The sequence below is a fragment of the Lathyrus oleraceus genome, chromosome 5 (assembly GCF_024323335.1).
Source record: "Lathyrus oleraceus cultivar Zhongwan6 chromosome 5, CAAS_Psat_ZW6_1.0, whole genome shotgun sequence".
Taxonomy (NCBI): Eukaryota; Viridiplantae; Streptophyta; class Magnoliopsida; order Fabales; family Fabaceae; genus Lathyrus; species Lathyrus oleraceus.
Genome location: NC_066583.1, coordinates 467,466,194 through 467,482,772, shown reverse-complemented (window position 1 = coordinate 467,482,772; position 16,579 = coordinate 467,466,194). Strand labels below are relative to the sequence as shown.

Sequence of the window (16,579 nt, the reverse complement as noted above, 5' to 3'; positions counted from 1 at the left end):
AATTATAACCAGTTAAGTTACAAATTATACCAATTATGTTATAGTGCAATGAAACCAGTTATGGTGCAATGAAAGACATATCTTGCCAATATTCTATTGTGGCCAAATATACAAATTATAACAACTAAATTATACCAATTTGTCCAGTTATGTTATAATGCAAATTATAACCAGTTAAGTTACAAATTATACCAGTTAGGTTATAATGCAATGAAACCGGTTATAATGTTCATTTTGATATACAAATTAAACTAGTAACTATACCAGATGATAACCAACATTGCACAATTTCATTTCATTGATCTCATAAAACAATATTGTAGAAATACAATTCATTCATCCCATAGAACAATTCAATTTCATTTTATTGTACAATTACATTAACAAATTGTAGATTAATACACTTAAAGCAACAAAAAATGAATTTCTCCAAAATGTCTTCCACTTCATTGTGTTATTGAGAGCCCCCTCAAGTTCTTCAATTAATCCTTCAGATTTAAGCAATTTCTGAGGTTGATCTTCATTCTCTTTTGCTAAGATTTTTAACCTTTTTTTTTATTCTTGATAAACATGTCCCTGTCATCTTTCACTTCAGCATAAAACCAATCAAAATAATCAAATCCATTACTTGTATTCCCCTGCACAGGTTACGTACAACATTACCCACTATGTAAAATTGAAATTGTAGACTTAACAAGATAGATCATACCTTATAATATGGACATCCCCAAAATTGCTTCCCAAATTTTTTGACTGTTTTTTCCCTTATGAGTACAGTAAAATCACCACACCAACAGTTAGGTCTCCATTGATTTTTCGAAGAAGAAGAATTAAACCCAGATTCAAAACTGTAACTTACTTCTCCACCGTACCTAGACCCCTTTTGCGATGGAGTATAACTTTTATGAGCCATTATTCATAGATTACAGAAAGAATATGAATGCAACTATAACTCACTTCTTTACAATAGATTCGGAACTGTAACTCACTTCTTCATAATAGATTCGAAAGTGTGACTCACTTCTTCACAATAGATGTTCAACGTGAACAATAGATTACCGAAGAAGATGAAGACAAAATGCACAAAACCCTAACTCACATGACGAAGATGGCGTCCACGAGTGAAGAAGATGAAGGAAAAATGCAAAATGTACGAAACCGTAATTCACATGAAGAAGATATCCTATATGAAGCTGACACGACTCTTAACACTTTCACGTTTAACATCGTTACTGTGTTTTGTGTGCAAAGAATAAACGTGGTACATTTAATACAGTTGAGGAACGAAAATGAGCCTTTTAAAAATTAAGGAACCAAACTGAACCCCACGCTAAACATATGGGACGGAAAATACTATTTTGCCTAGATTCTAATGATTAACAAATGTGTTTTTACAAAATAATCACTAGCCAATTGCAAAAACATATAAATACAAACATTTAACACATGACTTATTAGTTAACACATGCATAAACAATGAGTTATAGACATCGAAAAAAAATAAAGAGAAAATAAGAGTGAAACCATACAAGGAAACAACAACGAGACGAGAGAGAAAAGACTGTCGATGTTTTGTTTTTAAGAGAAAAGAGAAATATACAACAATTGTAAAAGCATAAATTTCAGAGGAGAAATCAGACTATATTGTGAATTTCCACCATAAATAAAAGCATATATATTCATATTATAGTTTGAAACACAAAGACATAATCAAACCAAATGAAGTTACACCTTTTTCCTTTTAGGATCATCACACACTATTATACTTTCAGTCCCCATTTATTTACATTATTATAATAAAGCATAAGAGAATTAAATTCAAAACACAAACTTTCAAAATCATAAACAAGATGAATACACATGTGGTGAGAGCCTACACTTAGGATGCACTGATAATGGCACAACTCTCATAATACCCAACCCAAAAGCTTCATCCATTTTTATATTTTCTCCACTAACTCCATTTTCAAGCTCCCAATCAAACGAATGAACCAAAGTAGCAACTTGAAGTTGAACCATACGAATTCCAAGATTCATCCCCGTGCATATTCTACGTCCTGCACCAAAAGGTATAACTTCAAAATCATTTCCCTTAACATCAATGTCGCATTTTTCACCACTCGGTAAAAATCTTTTGGGCTTGAACTCTAATGGATCAGCCCATTGTTTTGGGTCACTGTTAGATGCCCAAAAGTGCTTATTTGAGCTATCAAATATGGGCATCTTTCACTCCTTTTTGTTGCTAAGGTGTTCGAAACCGCCTTTGCTTTAGATGAATTGCAATACAATGATAAACGATCTTGGTACCTTTAATTTGTGCGTTATTGTGCAGGAATTAGGCATGAAATAATAGAAAATGAAGGCACAAGAAAGTTGGCAAAGGAACCAAGAAAAGGAAGCATTCATCAGCATGCTCGCTAGGCGAGTGCTGTGGCGAAGTGCTCGCTAGGCCAGCACCCAGCGAGCTTCCAACGAACATCCCCAGAATTTTACAGCAGCAAAGTCAGTAAACTCGCTAGGCGAGCACCCAGCGAAGGAGGTAGCGAACACTCCCAGACTTGGGCAAAAGCACAGCCAGCACTTGCTCGCTAGGCGAGCCACTAGCGAGCTCCCAGCGAACAATTCCAGTAGCAAAACCATCTAAACTCGCTGGAGCGAAGGTGGAAGCGTGGGCTTCGCCTAGCGAAGGTTTCTTCGCCTAGCGAACATGTGAAATCTGGACTTAGATATTTTCTGGGCGCAGGCACTTCAGGTGGCCTATTTTGGGGCTCGCTAGGCGAACCATTCTGCTTGCCTAGCGAGCATGACAGCTCAGACAACAGTACTATAAGTAGCAAGAGCTACTTTTTGGAGATGTACTTTTTGGAAACTTAGATATTTTTCAGATTGTCTTGGGATCACTTTTTGTAACCTAGAAACACTTTTTCTTTATTTTTCTTCATCTCTTAACAATATTCTACAAAAAGAAGGTGGATTCCCATTTCCCATTTCGGAACCCCCTGAGTGTTGATTAGTGACAGAGGGTCACACTTTTGTAATGCACCGTTAGAAAACGTTTTAAAACATTACGGTGTATCACATAGAGTGACGACTCCGTATCACCCACAAGCTAATGGTCAAGCCGAAGTCTCTAATCGTGAGATTAAGAGAATTCTTGAAAAAACCGTGTCAAATTCGAAAAAAGAGTGGTCACAAAAATTGGATGAAGCGTTATGGGCATACCGTACCGCTTTTAAAGCTCCAATTGGGCTAACTCCTTTTCAATTGGTGTTTGGTAAAACTAGCCATTTGCCGGTTGAATTGGAGCACAAAGCATTGTGGCCCCTGAAATTATTAAATTTTGATAAGGATTTGGCCGGTAAAAAAAAGGAAAGTGCAACTGCTTGAGTTGGAAGAGATGCGCAATGCCGCATATCACTCGAGTTGGTTGTATAAAGAAAAGGTAAAAAAATATCATGACAAAAAGCTTCGAAATAAGGAATTTTTGCCCGGACAGTTGGTCCTATTGTTCAATTCCAGGTTGAAGCTATTCCCCGGAAAATTGAAATCTAAATGGTCTGGGCCATTTCGGGTCAAAGAAGTCAAGGAATATGGAGCTATTGTCATTGAGGACATGGAAAAGAAAGAGAGTTGGACGGTAAATGGCCAACGTTTGAAGGTTTATCTCGGCGGTCATGTGGATCGCGGGAGCTGTGCTATTTCCTTGGATGCTCCTCTGTGAGCATCGAACCGTCGAGCTTATCCGACGTTAAACAAGCGCTTGTTGGGAGGCACCCCAACATTGTAAGTATTTAAAAGCTTTCTGTTGTGTGGTATTGGGGTTCCAATTGATAAACCTTACTGATATGTGCTTGGAATGCTGTTTTGAAAAATCAAAATGCTGTCATGCTCGCTAGCTGCTCGCTAGGCGAAGCAGTAGCGAGCGCTGCGTGGCAGAACCCATTTAATTTTCAGCAGGCCACCCTTTTGGGCCTAAAAACCATTTTTAAAGTGTTGCACTCACGAACTCTGAACTCCAGAACTCACAATCACTCTAACATTCATTCTCACTCAAACCCTAACATTGCTTTGCAAACCCTAACCTCCTGTGTATTTCAAATTCAACAGATCTCAAATCAGATGGCATCCAAGTCCAGCATTTCGAAAAAGAGAAAGGTCGGGAGCACTTCCTGTACCGTGCCCATACAGTTCGACATCGACAAATTTGTCGGGGCAAAGCAGGCCGCTTGCTATGTGGCTTTAGAAAAGAGAATTTTTTTGCCAGAAAAGAGATTTATAATCAACCCCGAAGGCACCTACCGTACATTTGCCGGGTTGATTCATAGCAAGAAGTGGGACCGGTTGATATCTCCCCTTGAGCATTATGACATCGAAATAGTGCGTGAGTTCTACGCGAACGCACTACCGAACGACGACGAGCCATTCATATGGACGACTAGAGTGTCCGGCCGTACAGTTGCTTTCGATCGGGATACAGTCAACCGTGTTCTGGGTGAACCGCTCCATCTGGGGGAAAATGAAAGAGACACTTACCATCGGGATTTGAGGCTACACAGAGATACCGATTCAATTTCTGCTGCCCTGCTATTTGAAGGGAAATCAGTTGAGTTGAACACATCTGGGGTTCCGATGAGATACCATAGGGAAGACATGATTCCCATGGCTCAGCTGATCCTTATGTTGGTTCTGACTAATATAAAACCCAAGTCTCACACCTCAACCGTGCCGATCCCAGTGGCACACTTGGTTCACTGCATTCTCACGAATATCCAGATTGATGTGGCGAGGATAATTGCTTTAGAGTTGAAGTCTGTGATTGAGAGCGGGATAAAGTCGGGGGCACGAGTTAACTGTCCCCTTGCTTTCCCGTGTCTCATCATGGCATTGTGCCAACATTCGAGGGTGAAGCTACCCTCCCGGAGTCAAGTGAGGATCCTTCCAGCTATCGACGACAGATATGTGGCCAAGTACTGCAAACCGAAGAACTTAAGGAGTAGTTCAACTGCTGATGTTACCGGGACTTCTGATGGTCCTAGTACTTTTGCTCAGGGATCCGATCCTTTCCAGCAGGCTGTCTGCAACTATAATTGGGATTGGATGGCGGCAACTCAGCGCGCCATGCTTGATATTCATGATTCTATGCAGCTGTTACAGTTGCAGGTGCGTGACCCCTCCGCTGAGCACTCGATGATGACGCGTGAGCAGTTTCTGCAGCACGCTAGCTGACCTGTGGACAAGCCTATTTTCGGAGAAGGGGCGGGTGCCGGTGCTTCTGGTGCTGATACTACTGGTGGTGCTGAGGATGGTGATGACGATGATGATGATAGTGATGATGCTACCGATTCTGAAGCTGGTAGTGATGAGGGTTTTGAGTCCTTTGAGGGCTAAGTTTGTTTTATTTTATTATATTTTCAGATTTGTTGTATTTTGGTTTTGGTTATGTACTTTTGGGGTGTTTTGTCCCCCACGCACATTTTAAAAATTTTTAAGTAATAGTTATTGTTTATGTTTTTAAAGTATTGTGTTTGGTTTAAATTTCTTTTGTTTTAATAATTTTTTGGCTCTTGAGTGTCAAACCTTCTAGATTGGTTGCTCCTCAAAAGAAGTACCCAATGAAGGTGCATCCGAGCTTGGATGGCAATGATAAAAATAACAAGCGAATAATGCTAAGGTACATGGTTACCTCCGGTTAGAATTTTAGAATGCATTAAGAACTTTACTCTTTTCGTAGTTGAATATTTTTCTTTTTGCAACATAATTGAATGAATGTTTCATCTAGGACTTCAAACCACAAATTGTGAGGAAACCTCCATTGTACACTTAAATGCTGGATTCTAATAAACTTTGTTGATTCATTTGATTCATGCTTTGTCTTTTATTATTGTGAATTTGTGGAAGCAATTAGAAATGATCAAGGCGTTTGTTTTCTTATGAGCACAACCAGTTCCAAATACAACTTACCCGTGAGCAGAGAGAGTATTCGTTAACCCCTTTGAGCTTAAACAATTGAATCTCAACTTGAAATAAAGCGAGATGTCAAAAATCTTTTTTTCTTGAAACCCGGGAAATTTTGATAATTGTTCTTTTGCCGTAAAAAGTCAAGAGCATTCACTTAGGGTGAGTAAGAAATAAGTTGGGGAGAACGAAAAAGAGAATCGGTAAGTGCCACAACTCTTGAAAAACCGAGCAAGCATTGAAAAAATAAAAAATTAGAAAAGAGAAACGTCTGTTTTGTAAATATGATGTAAAAGAAAAGAAAAAAAATAGAGAAAATGAAAATGAATGCTTGCTTGGAAGAAAAATAGTGAAAAACAAAAATTGAGTTGTGAAATAAGAGTTGTGAAGGTTTCAAATGAGAAACAAAGGGAACGAAGTTGAGATGTGTAAATAACATGTACAGTGAATGTCTCTTTTGCATCGGCAAGTTCGTTTTCAATAGCCTTAGAAATGACCCTTGTTTGTAAACCTAACCAAGCTACAACCGAAAAGTCCTTAGTGATCTTCGTGCTTCCGCATTTTCATTTATAATTGTTAGACATTGTATGAATTGAATTGAATTGATTTCTTCATTGTTTGTTGGAGAGTGAGATTATTCCCGCGGTTGCAAACGCGTAATTTCTTCAATCCTTATTCGAAGAGGAGAGATAGGGTGATTCATTCAAGATAATATTGTTATGGATAGATACATATTTCGCATTGCTATTAAGTTTTAGTTCTTGTGTATTATGTTATTCTAACCATTGGGAACTTGTGCCTGGTTGATTTTCTTGTGTTTGAGCCGTTTTATCCGACATCGGAGAAACCTTTTTCTTTAAGCAAATCCTCTTGTCCTTCAAGAGGCATACTTTGCTTGAGGACAAGCAAGAATCTAGTTGGGGAGAGTTGTTAGATGCCCAAAAGTGCTTATTTGAGCTATCAAATGTGGGCATCTTTCACTCCTTTTTGTTGCTAAAGTGTTCGGAATCGCCTTTGCTTTAGATGAATTGCAATACAATGATAAACAATCTTGGTACCTTTAATTTGTGCGTTATTGTGCAGGAATTAGGCATGAAATAATAAAAAATGAAGGCACAAGAAAGTTGGCAAAGGGACCAAGAAAAGGAAGCATTCATCAGCATGCTCGCTAGGCGAGTGCTGTGGCGAAGTGCTCGCTAGGCGAGCACCCAGCGAGCTTCCAGCGAACATCCCCAGAATTTTACAGCAGCAAAGTCAGCAAACTCGCTAGGCGAGCACCCAGCGAAGGAGGTAGCGAACACTACCAGACTTGGGCAAAAGCATAGCCAGCACTTGCTCGCTAGGCGAGCCACTAGCGAGCTCCCAGCGAACAATTCCAGTAGCAAAACCATCTAAACTCGCTGGAGCGAAGGTGGAAGCGTGGGCTTCGCCTAGCGAAGGTTTCTTCGCCTTGCGAACATGTGAAATCTGGACTTAGATATTTTCTGGGCGCAGGCACTTCTGGTGGCCTATTTTGTGGCTCGCTAGGCGAATCATTCTGCTCGCCTAGCGAGCATGATAGGTCAGACAACAATACTATAAGTAGCAAGGGCTACTTTTTGGAGATGTACTTTTTGGAAACTTAGATATTTTTCAGATTGTCTTGGGATCACTTTTTGTAACCTAGAAACACTTTTTCTTCATTTTTCTTCATCTCTTTATAATATTCTACAAAAATAAGGTGGATTCCCATCCAATCTCGATTCTTCAACTTGGATGTTGATCAACCTTCAACCGAAACTTGTTGTACAAGCTACCATGAAAATGAGTAGCTAAGTCCTTCATTTTGTCAAGGTTAAATGTAGATGATCATAAGCTTTGTGTGTATATGAGATGATCTTTATTTGTAAACTCTTTAATGATGAATATATGGTGAGAACTTTGTTTTATTGATAACTCTTTGTGTTGGTTTATGATCGAGAGATGCTTACCAACTCTTTACCTAGGTTTTCATCCAATCTTGTTTGTTAGCTAGAGATACTAATGAATGATTTTGTTCATGATAAAGTTGAACCAAAAAGTTGTCATTTTGATAGATTGTGTTAGAGATAAACAATGGATCAAAATGGGAAAACCCACAATGTGTGTTAGAGATAAACACATTGGGAGGACTTTGTGAAATAATTTATCATCTAAAGGAGTTTATGAGTTTGTTGGTCGAACATATACATGCAAAGTGATCGTCGAACCCTAACTTTGACAATCTTTCTCAAATAGAAAAACCAAAACTTTTACTGCATTTTCTTACACTTTTATGCAAGCTACCGTGACTAAAACCAAAACCCCCCTTGTTACTACGAGTTAAGAATTAAAACAACTGTCGAACGACGGCGATATCTCACAATCCCTGTGGAGACGATAACAAAAACCCGACACTCAAAATACACTCAACAAAATGGCGCCGTTGCCGGGGATTGTGAATTGATATTGCGAGCATCGCAATAGTTGCTTAATTTTTAACTTTTGAATTTTTGACTTGTACTTGTAATTTGTTTGGTTTTGTGTGCAGCTTTCGTTTTATGCGAGGGCAGGTTCTTGAGGACGAACTTCTTTTTGATCCTGAGATCGAAAGAACCGCCAGGAGACTGAATAGCAGAACGAGACGAAGGAGGAAATAAGCTAGACAACGACAAGAACAAGGAGAAAGTTCTTCTACAATACATCCACCACCTTTCATACCTATCATGGATCAACCACCACAACCACCGCCCATTTCCACACCATGTGTCAACAGTCCAAGGAATACTGCTCAGTTTGCCAACCACACGGGAAGGCAAGCCGAGATGAAGACGGGAACTCTTAACCTAATATATGGAAGTCCATTCACCGGAATGGACCATGAAGACCCCTTTGCTTTTCTCACCAAATTTTATGAGATAGCATTGGCGGCCGGAGTTGATCAAGCTCAAGAGCTACCGTTGTTCAAAAGATTATTTCCTCACACTTTGCTAGGCAAAGCGAAAGATTGGTACTTGGATCAAACACCTGCAGTCATGACGGATTGGAACGTGTTGGAAGAGAAGTTCATTGAAAGATTTTTCTCCCACAACCGTTTCATGGAATCCAAAATGGCAATCTCCGTGTTTTCACAAGGGACCAACGAATCATTGAATGAGGCGTGGGAAAGATTCAAATCCATGCTTCGGAAGTGCAAAGGACATGGTTTTGACGAATTGACTCAAATCCACATTTTCAAAAATGGCCTTCAACCAAATTGCAAGACTTTGTTGGATGCTACCTCAGGTGGTTCTTTGTTGTCTAAAAGCGCCGAAGAAGCTACTGATATCATCAACATAATGGCTCTAAATGACCTCCAAAGTCAAAGTAGAGGCAACTCTTTGAAGAAACCGGGACTGCTTGAACTTGGGACGAACGATGCTATTCTTGCCCAAAACAAACTCATTTCACAACAAGTGGAACTCTTAAATCAACAAATAAAAGAGTTGAGAGAACCTTCAAAAGCTAAACAAATAGCTTGTTGTGAGCTTTGCAAAGGTGAGCATGACACCGGATTTTGTCAACAACAACCCTTTCAAGGGAATCAAGGGTTCCAACCAAGGACTAACTACTACCATAACCAAGATTATGGGGGTGGTTCTTCTAGCCGTCAAAACCCTCCCCAAAATCCTTACCAACCTCAACAACCGCCGGTCGTGACTTCAAAGTTGGAAGAGACATTGACACAATTTATGCAAATGTCGATGGCTAATCAAAAGAGCAACGATGCGACAATCAAAAACCTCGAGACTCAAGTCGGACAACTTGCTAAACAACTAGCGGAACAACAACCCGGTCCATCTTTTTCGACGAACACGCAAACGAATCCTAAAGAGCATTGTAAAGCGATAATGACGAGAAGTGGAAGGGAGTTGATTAGTGAGAATAAAAAAAGAGATGAGAGTGAAAAAAGAGAGGAAGAAAAAAATGATGAGGAGAAAATAATAGAGGATAGTATTGATGGTGAATTTGGGGAGTGGAGCGAGGAAGAAGTTGAAAAGGACGAAAAAATGGTGAAGTTGAAAATAAAGAAAGTGTGGAAGTCGAAAAGAATAAGAATGATGAAGTGATGGTGGAGGGAGTGAAAAAGAAAAGAGATAGGAGTTCTAGAGTTGCTAAAGAAAAGGAGGTAGTGAGCGCTACTCCAATCCAAAAGCTTTCGTATCCACATGCTCCATCTAAGAGGGAGAATGAACGGCATTACGCCCGGTTCATGGATATTTTCAAACAACTTCAAGTGAACATTCCATTTGCCGAACCATTGGAGCAAATGCCTAAGTATGCAAAATTCATGAAAGACATACTTACTAAAAAGCGGAGGTACACGGAACCGGAGACCATTGTCCTAGATGCGAGCTGTAGTGCAATCATTCAAAGGACGCTTCCAAAAAAAGAGTTACTTTGCCGGTTAAAATTGGTGATGTCTATGTCGGAAAAGGACTAATTGATTTGGGGTCAAGCATTAATCTTATACCATTGTCTATTGTGAAGAGGCTTGGCAACATTGAAATGAAGGCCATCCGGATGACTTTGCAATTGGCCGATAAGTCGACTACTGTTAGATACCCAAAAATGCTTATTTGAGCTATCAAATATGGGCATCTTTCACTCCATTTCCTTGCTAAAGTGTTCGAAACCTCCTTTGTTTTAGATGAATTGCAATACAATGAAAAACGATCTTGGTACCTTTGATTTGTGTGTTATTGTGCAGGAATTAGGCATGAAATAATAGAAAATGAAGGCACAAGAAAGTTGGCAAAAGGACCAAAAAAGGATGCATTCATCAGCTTGCTCGCTAGGCGAGGGCTGTGGCGAAAAGCTCGCTAGGCGAGCACCCAGCGAACAGCTCCAGTATTTTACAGTAGCAAACATCAACAAACTCGCTAGGCGAGCAGCCAGCGAACACGTCCAGACTTGGTCAAAAGCGTAACCAGCACTCACTCGCTAGGCGAGCCATTAGCGAGCTCCCAGCGAGCAATTCCAGTAGCAAAACCTCTTAAGCTCGCTGGAGCGAAGGTTGAAGCGTGGGCTTCGCCTAACGAAGGTTTTGTTCGCCTAGCGAACATGCAAATATGGCAAAGGATATTTCTTTGGGCGCAGGTGCCTAAGGTGCCTCATTTTGGGGCTCGCTAGGCGAGCCATTCTACTCGCCTAGCGAGCATGACAACTCAGTAGCAGCACTATAAGTAGCAGGGGCTACTTTTTGGAGCCATACCTTACACTTCCATACTTTTGTACTTTTTAGATATTTTTTCCAGCATTGCTCTAGATATACTTTGTGACCTAGAAATCATTTCTCTTCATCTCTTAACAATTTTTCACAAAAAGAAGGTGGATTCCCATCCAATCTCGATTATTCGACTCGGATGTTGATCAACCTTCTTCCGAAACTTGTTGACCAAGCTACCATGAAAATGAGTAGCTAAGTTCTTCATTTTGTCAAGGTTAGATGTAGATGGTCATAAGCTTTGTGTATATATGAGATGATCTTCATTTGTAAACTCTTTAATGATGAATATATGGTGAAAACTTTGTTTTATTGAAAACTCTTTGTGTTGGTTTATGATCGAGAGATGTTTACCAACTCTTTACCTAGGTTTTCATCCAATCTTGTTTGTTAGCTAGAGATAGTAATGAATGATTTTGTTCACCATAAAGTTGAACCAAAAAGTTGTAATTTTGATAGATTATGTTAGAGATAAACAATGGATCAAAATTGGAAAACTCACAATGTGTTTAGAGATAAACACATTGGGAGGACTTTGTGAAATAATTTATCATCTAAAGGAGTTTATAAGTTTTGTTGATCGAACATATACATGCAAAGTGATCGTCGAACCCTAACTTTGGCAATATTTCTCAAATATTAAAACCAAATCTTTTACCGCATTTTCTCACACTTTTATGCAAGATACCGTGACTAAAACCAAAACCCCCTTGTTACTACGAGTTAAGAATTGAAACAACTGTCGAATGGCGGCGATATCTCACAATCCCTATGGAGACGATAATAAAAACCCGACACTTAAAAACACAATCAACAAAATGGCGCCGTTGCCGGGGATTGTGAATTGATATTGTGAGCATCGCAATAGTTGCTTAATTTTTAGCTTTCGAATTTTTGACTTGTGCTTGTAATTTGTTTGGTTTAGTGTGCAACTTTCGTTTTATGCGAGGGCAGATTCCTATGGACGAACTTCTTTTTGATCCCGAGATCGAAAGAACCGCAAGGAGGCTGAATAGCAGGACGAGACGAAGGAGGCAACAAGCTAGACAACGACAAGAACAAGGAGAAAGTTCTTCTACCACACATCCACCACCGTTCATACCTATCATGGAACCACCACAACCACCGCCCATTCCCACTCCATGTGTAAACAGTCCAAGGAATACTGCTCAGTTTGCCAACCACACGGGAAGGCAAGCCGAGATGAAGACGGGAACTCTTAATTTACTATATGGAAGTCCATTCACCGGAATGGACCATGAAGATCCCTTTGCTTTTCTCACCAAATTTTACGAGATAGCATTGGCGGCCGGAGTTGATCAAGCTCAAGAGCTACCGTTGTTCAAAAGATTATTTCCCCACGCTTTGCTCGGCAAAGCAAAAGATTGGTACTTAGATCAAACACCTGCCGTCATGACAGATTGGAACGTGTTGGAAGAGAAGTTCATCAAAAGATTTTTCTCCCACAACCGGTTCATGGAATCCAAGACGGCCATCTCAGTGTTTTCACAAGGAACCAACGAATCATTAAATGAGGCGTGGGAAAGATTCAAATCCATGCTTCGGAAGTGTAAAGGGCATGGTTTTGATGAATTGACTCAAATCCATATTTTCAAAAATGGACTTCAACCAAATTGCAAGAATTTGTTGGATGCTACCTCGGGTGGTTCTTTATTGTCTAAAAACGTCGAAGAAGCTACAGATATCATAAATCGAATGGCTCTAAATGATCTCCAAAGTCAAAGTAGAGGCAACTCTTTGAAGAAGCCGGGAGTGCTTGAACTTGGGAAGAACGATGCCATTCTTGCCCAAAACAAACTCATTTCACAACAAGTGGAACTCTTAACGCAGCAAATAAAAGAGTTGAGAGAACCTTCAAAAGCTAAACAAATAGCTTGTTGTGAGCTTTGCAAAGGTGAGCATGACACCGGATTTTGTCCACCTCCCGGGTTCGAAGAAGTAAACTACATGGCGAACCAACGAGACTACCAACCGAGATAACAACAACAACAACAACCTTATCAACCACATCCTCAAAATCAACAACAACACTTCCAAGGGAATCAAGGGTTCCAACCTAGGAGTAACTATTACCATAACCAAGGTTATGGGGGTGGTTCTTCTAGCCGTCAAAACCCTCCCCAAAATCCTTATCAACCTCAACAACCTCCGGTCGTAACTTCAAAGTTAGAAGAGACATTGACACAATTTATGCAAATGTCAATGGCTAATCAAAAGAGCAACGATGCGGCAATCAAAAATCTCGAGACTCAAGTTGGACAACTTGCTAAGCAACTAGCAGAACAACAACCCGGTCCATCTTTTTCGGCGAACACGCAAACAAATCCTAAAGAGCATTGTAAAGCGATAACGACGAGAAGTGGAAGGGAGTTGATTAGTGAGAATAAAAAAAGAGATGAGAGTGAACAAAGAGAGGATAAGAAAAAAATGAGGAGGAAATATTGGAGGATAATATTGATGGTGAAGTGGGGGAGTGGAGTGAGGAAGAAGTTGAAAAGAACAAAAAGAATGATGAAGTTGAAAAGAAAGAAAGTGTGGAAATTGAGAAAAATAAGAGTGATGAAGTAATGGTGGAGAAAGTGACAAAGAAAAGAGAGATAAGTTCTAGAGTTGCTAAAGGAAAGGAGGTAGTGAGCGTTACTCCAATCCAAAACCTTCCTTATCCACATGCTCCATTTAAAAGGGAGAATGAACGGCATTACGCCCGGTTCATGGATATTTTCAAACAACTGCAAATCAACATTCCGTTTGCCGAAGCATTGGAGCAAATGCCCAAGTATGCCAAATTCATGAAAGACATACTTACAAAAAAGCGGAGGTATACGGAACCGGAGACCATTGTCCTAGATGCGAGCTGTAGTGCAATCATTCAAAGGACGCTTCCGAAAAAAGAGGTTGATCCGAGACGAGTTACTTTGCCGGTTAAAATTGGTGATATCTATGTCGGAAAAGGACTAATTGATTTGGGGTCAAGCATTAATCTTATACCATTGTCTATTGTAAAGAGGCTTGGCAACATTGAAATTAAGTCCATCCGGATGACTTTGCAATTGGCCGATAAGTCGACTACCCATCCTCATGGCGGAGCCCAAGATGTTTTGGTTAAAGTCGACAAATTCTTTTTCCCGGTCGATTTTATTGTTATTGATATGGAAGAGGATGATGATGCTCCGCTCATTCTGGGCCGACCGTTCATGAAAACCGCGCGCATGATGATAGACGTTGACGACGGTTTGATGAAGGTGAGAGTCCAAAATGAAGAAGTTACTTTCGATCTATTCAAAGCAATGAAGCATTCAAAAGATAGAAGTGATAGCTTTCGCATCGATGTGATCGAAGAGGCAATTTTGGAGGTTTCTAAGCATATTCATGAGATATCTCCTATGGAGTTAGCTCTTGATGACTCATTTGAAGTTTTCACAGTTGAAGAAGAGCAAGCTCTTGATGAATGCTTAAGGGAACTTGATAGTTTAAACGAACTACAACCGTTGGAAGTTGAGGAGGAAGACTTGAAGAAGGAGGTTAATGATGAAAAAGCGCCTATTAAATTGAAAATGTTACCTTCTACTTTGAAGTATGCATTCCTAGATGAGACCGAAGCAAAGCCGGTCATCATAAGCAACCTTTTGTCAAATGATGAAGAAGCCCGTTTGATCAATGTGCTAAAAAAAATCAAGAAGCCATGGGTTGGACTCTTTCCGATCTCAAAGGAATTAGTCCTTCCTATTGCATGCACAAGATCTTAATGGAAGAGGATTTTAAGCCGGTAGCTCAACCACAACGCCGCTTAAATCCTACTATGAAGGAGGTTGTTAGAAAGGAAGTTGTCAAGTTGTTGGATGCGGGAATGACTTACCCGATTTCGGATAGTCCATGGGTTAGTCCTGTGCATGTGGTTCCGAAGAAAGGTGGAATTACCGTGATCCGAAATGACAAGGATGAGTTGATCCCTACTAAAGTTGCAACGGGGTGGCGAATGTGTATTGATTATAGGCGGTTGAATACCGCAACTCGAAAAGATCATTTTCCACTCCCGTTCATGGATCAAATGCTCGAAAGACTCTCGGGGCAACAATACTATTGTTTCTTGGATGGCTATTCCGGGTATAACCAAATTGCGGTTGACCCGACCCATCATGAAAAGACGGCTTTCACATGTCCGTTTGGAATTTTCGCATACCGAAAAATGCCCTTTGGGTTGTGCAATGCACCGACGACTTTCCAAAGATGTGTGCAAGCCATTTTTGCCGACATTATTGAGAAAACAATGGAAGTCTTCATGGATGACTTCTCGGTATTTGGTGGTTCCTTTAGTTTATGCTTGGCAAACTTGAAAACGGTGCTTGAAAGATGTGTGAAGACCAATCTTGTGCTTAATTGGGAGAAGTGCCACTTCATGGTGACCGAGGGGATAGTGCTTGGCCATAAATTCTCTTCAAGAGGGCTTGAAGTTGATCGTGCTAAGGTTGAAGTGATTGAAAATTTACCTCCTCCGGTGAATGTGAAGGGAATCCGAAGCTTTTTGGGGCACGCCGGGTTCTATCGGCGCTTTATCAAAGACTTCTCAAAGGTAGCTAAGCCTTTGAGTAATTTGCTAGCTAAGGACCAGGTATTTTTCTTAACCGATGAATGTTTGCAAGCTTTTGAGACTTTGAAAGAAAAATTGGTTACCGCTCCAATTATAGTCGCTCCAAATTGGAATTTAAATTTTGAGCTAATGTGTGATGCGAGCGACTATGCAATCGGAGCGGTATTAGGCCAAAGAAAAGAGAAAAATTTTCATGCGATACATTACGCAAGTAAAGTTCTTAATGAGGCTCAAATTAACTATGCCACCACGGAAAAATAATTACTTGCGATATTGTATGCGCTTGAAAAGTTTAGGTCTTGTCTTATAGGGTCTAAAGTCGTAGTGTATACCGACCACTCGACGATTAAATATTTGCTCACCAAACCGGATTCGAAGCAAAGGCTCATCCGTTGGATCCTCTTGTTGCAAGAATTTGATGTTGAAATCAAAGACAAGAAAGGATCGGAAAATTTGGTGGCGGATCATTTATCTCGCTTAGTTAATGTGGAGGTTACCGCTTCAGAGAAGGAAATCCGGGAAGAGTTTCCTGATGAAAAACTTTTCAAAATTCAAGTTAGGCCGTGGTTTGCAGACTTTGCGAACCACAAGGCTAGTGGTTTTGTGCCTCCCGACCTAACTTCGAACCAAAAAAGGAAGTTTCTTTCGGATGCCAAGTATTACGTATGGGATGACCCGTACTTGTTTAAGTTGGGTAGTGATAACCTTTTAAGGAGATGCGTTACTGGCGATGAAGCGCAGAGCATCCTTTG

General features: G+C 40.2%; 1 pseudogene; it reads right to left on the bottom strand.

Annotated features, from left to right (window-relative positions):
- Window positions 1-1,839: 1,839 nt before the first annotated feature.
- LOC127081373 (flavonoid 3'-monooxygenase-like) overlaps window positions 1,840-16,579 on the bottom strand; it is a 32,813-nt pseudogene continuing 18,073 nt past the window's right edge.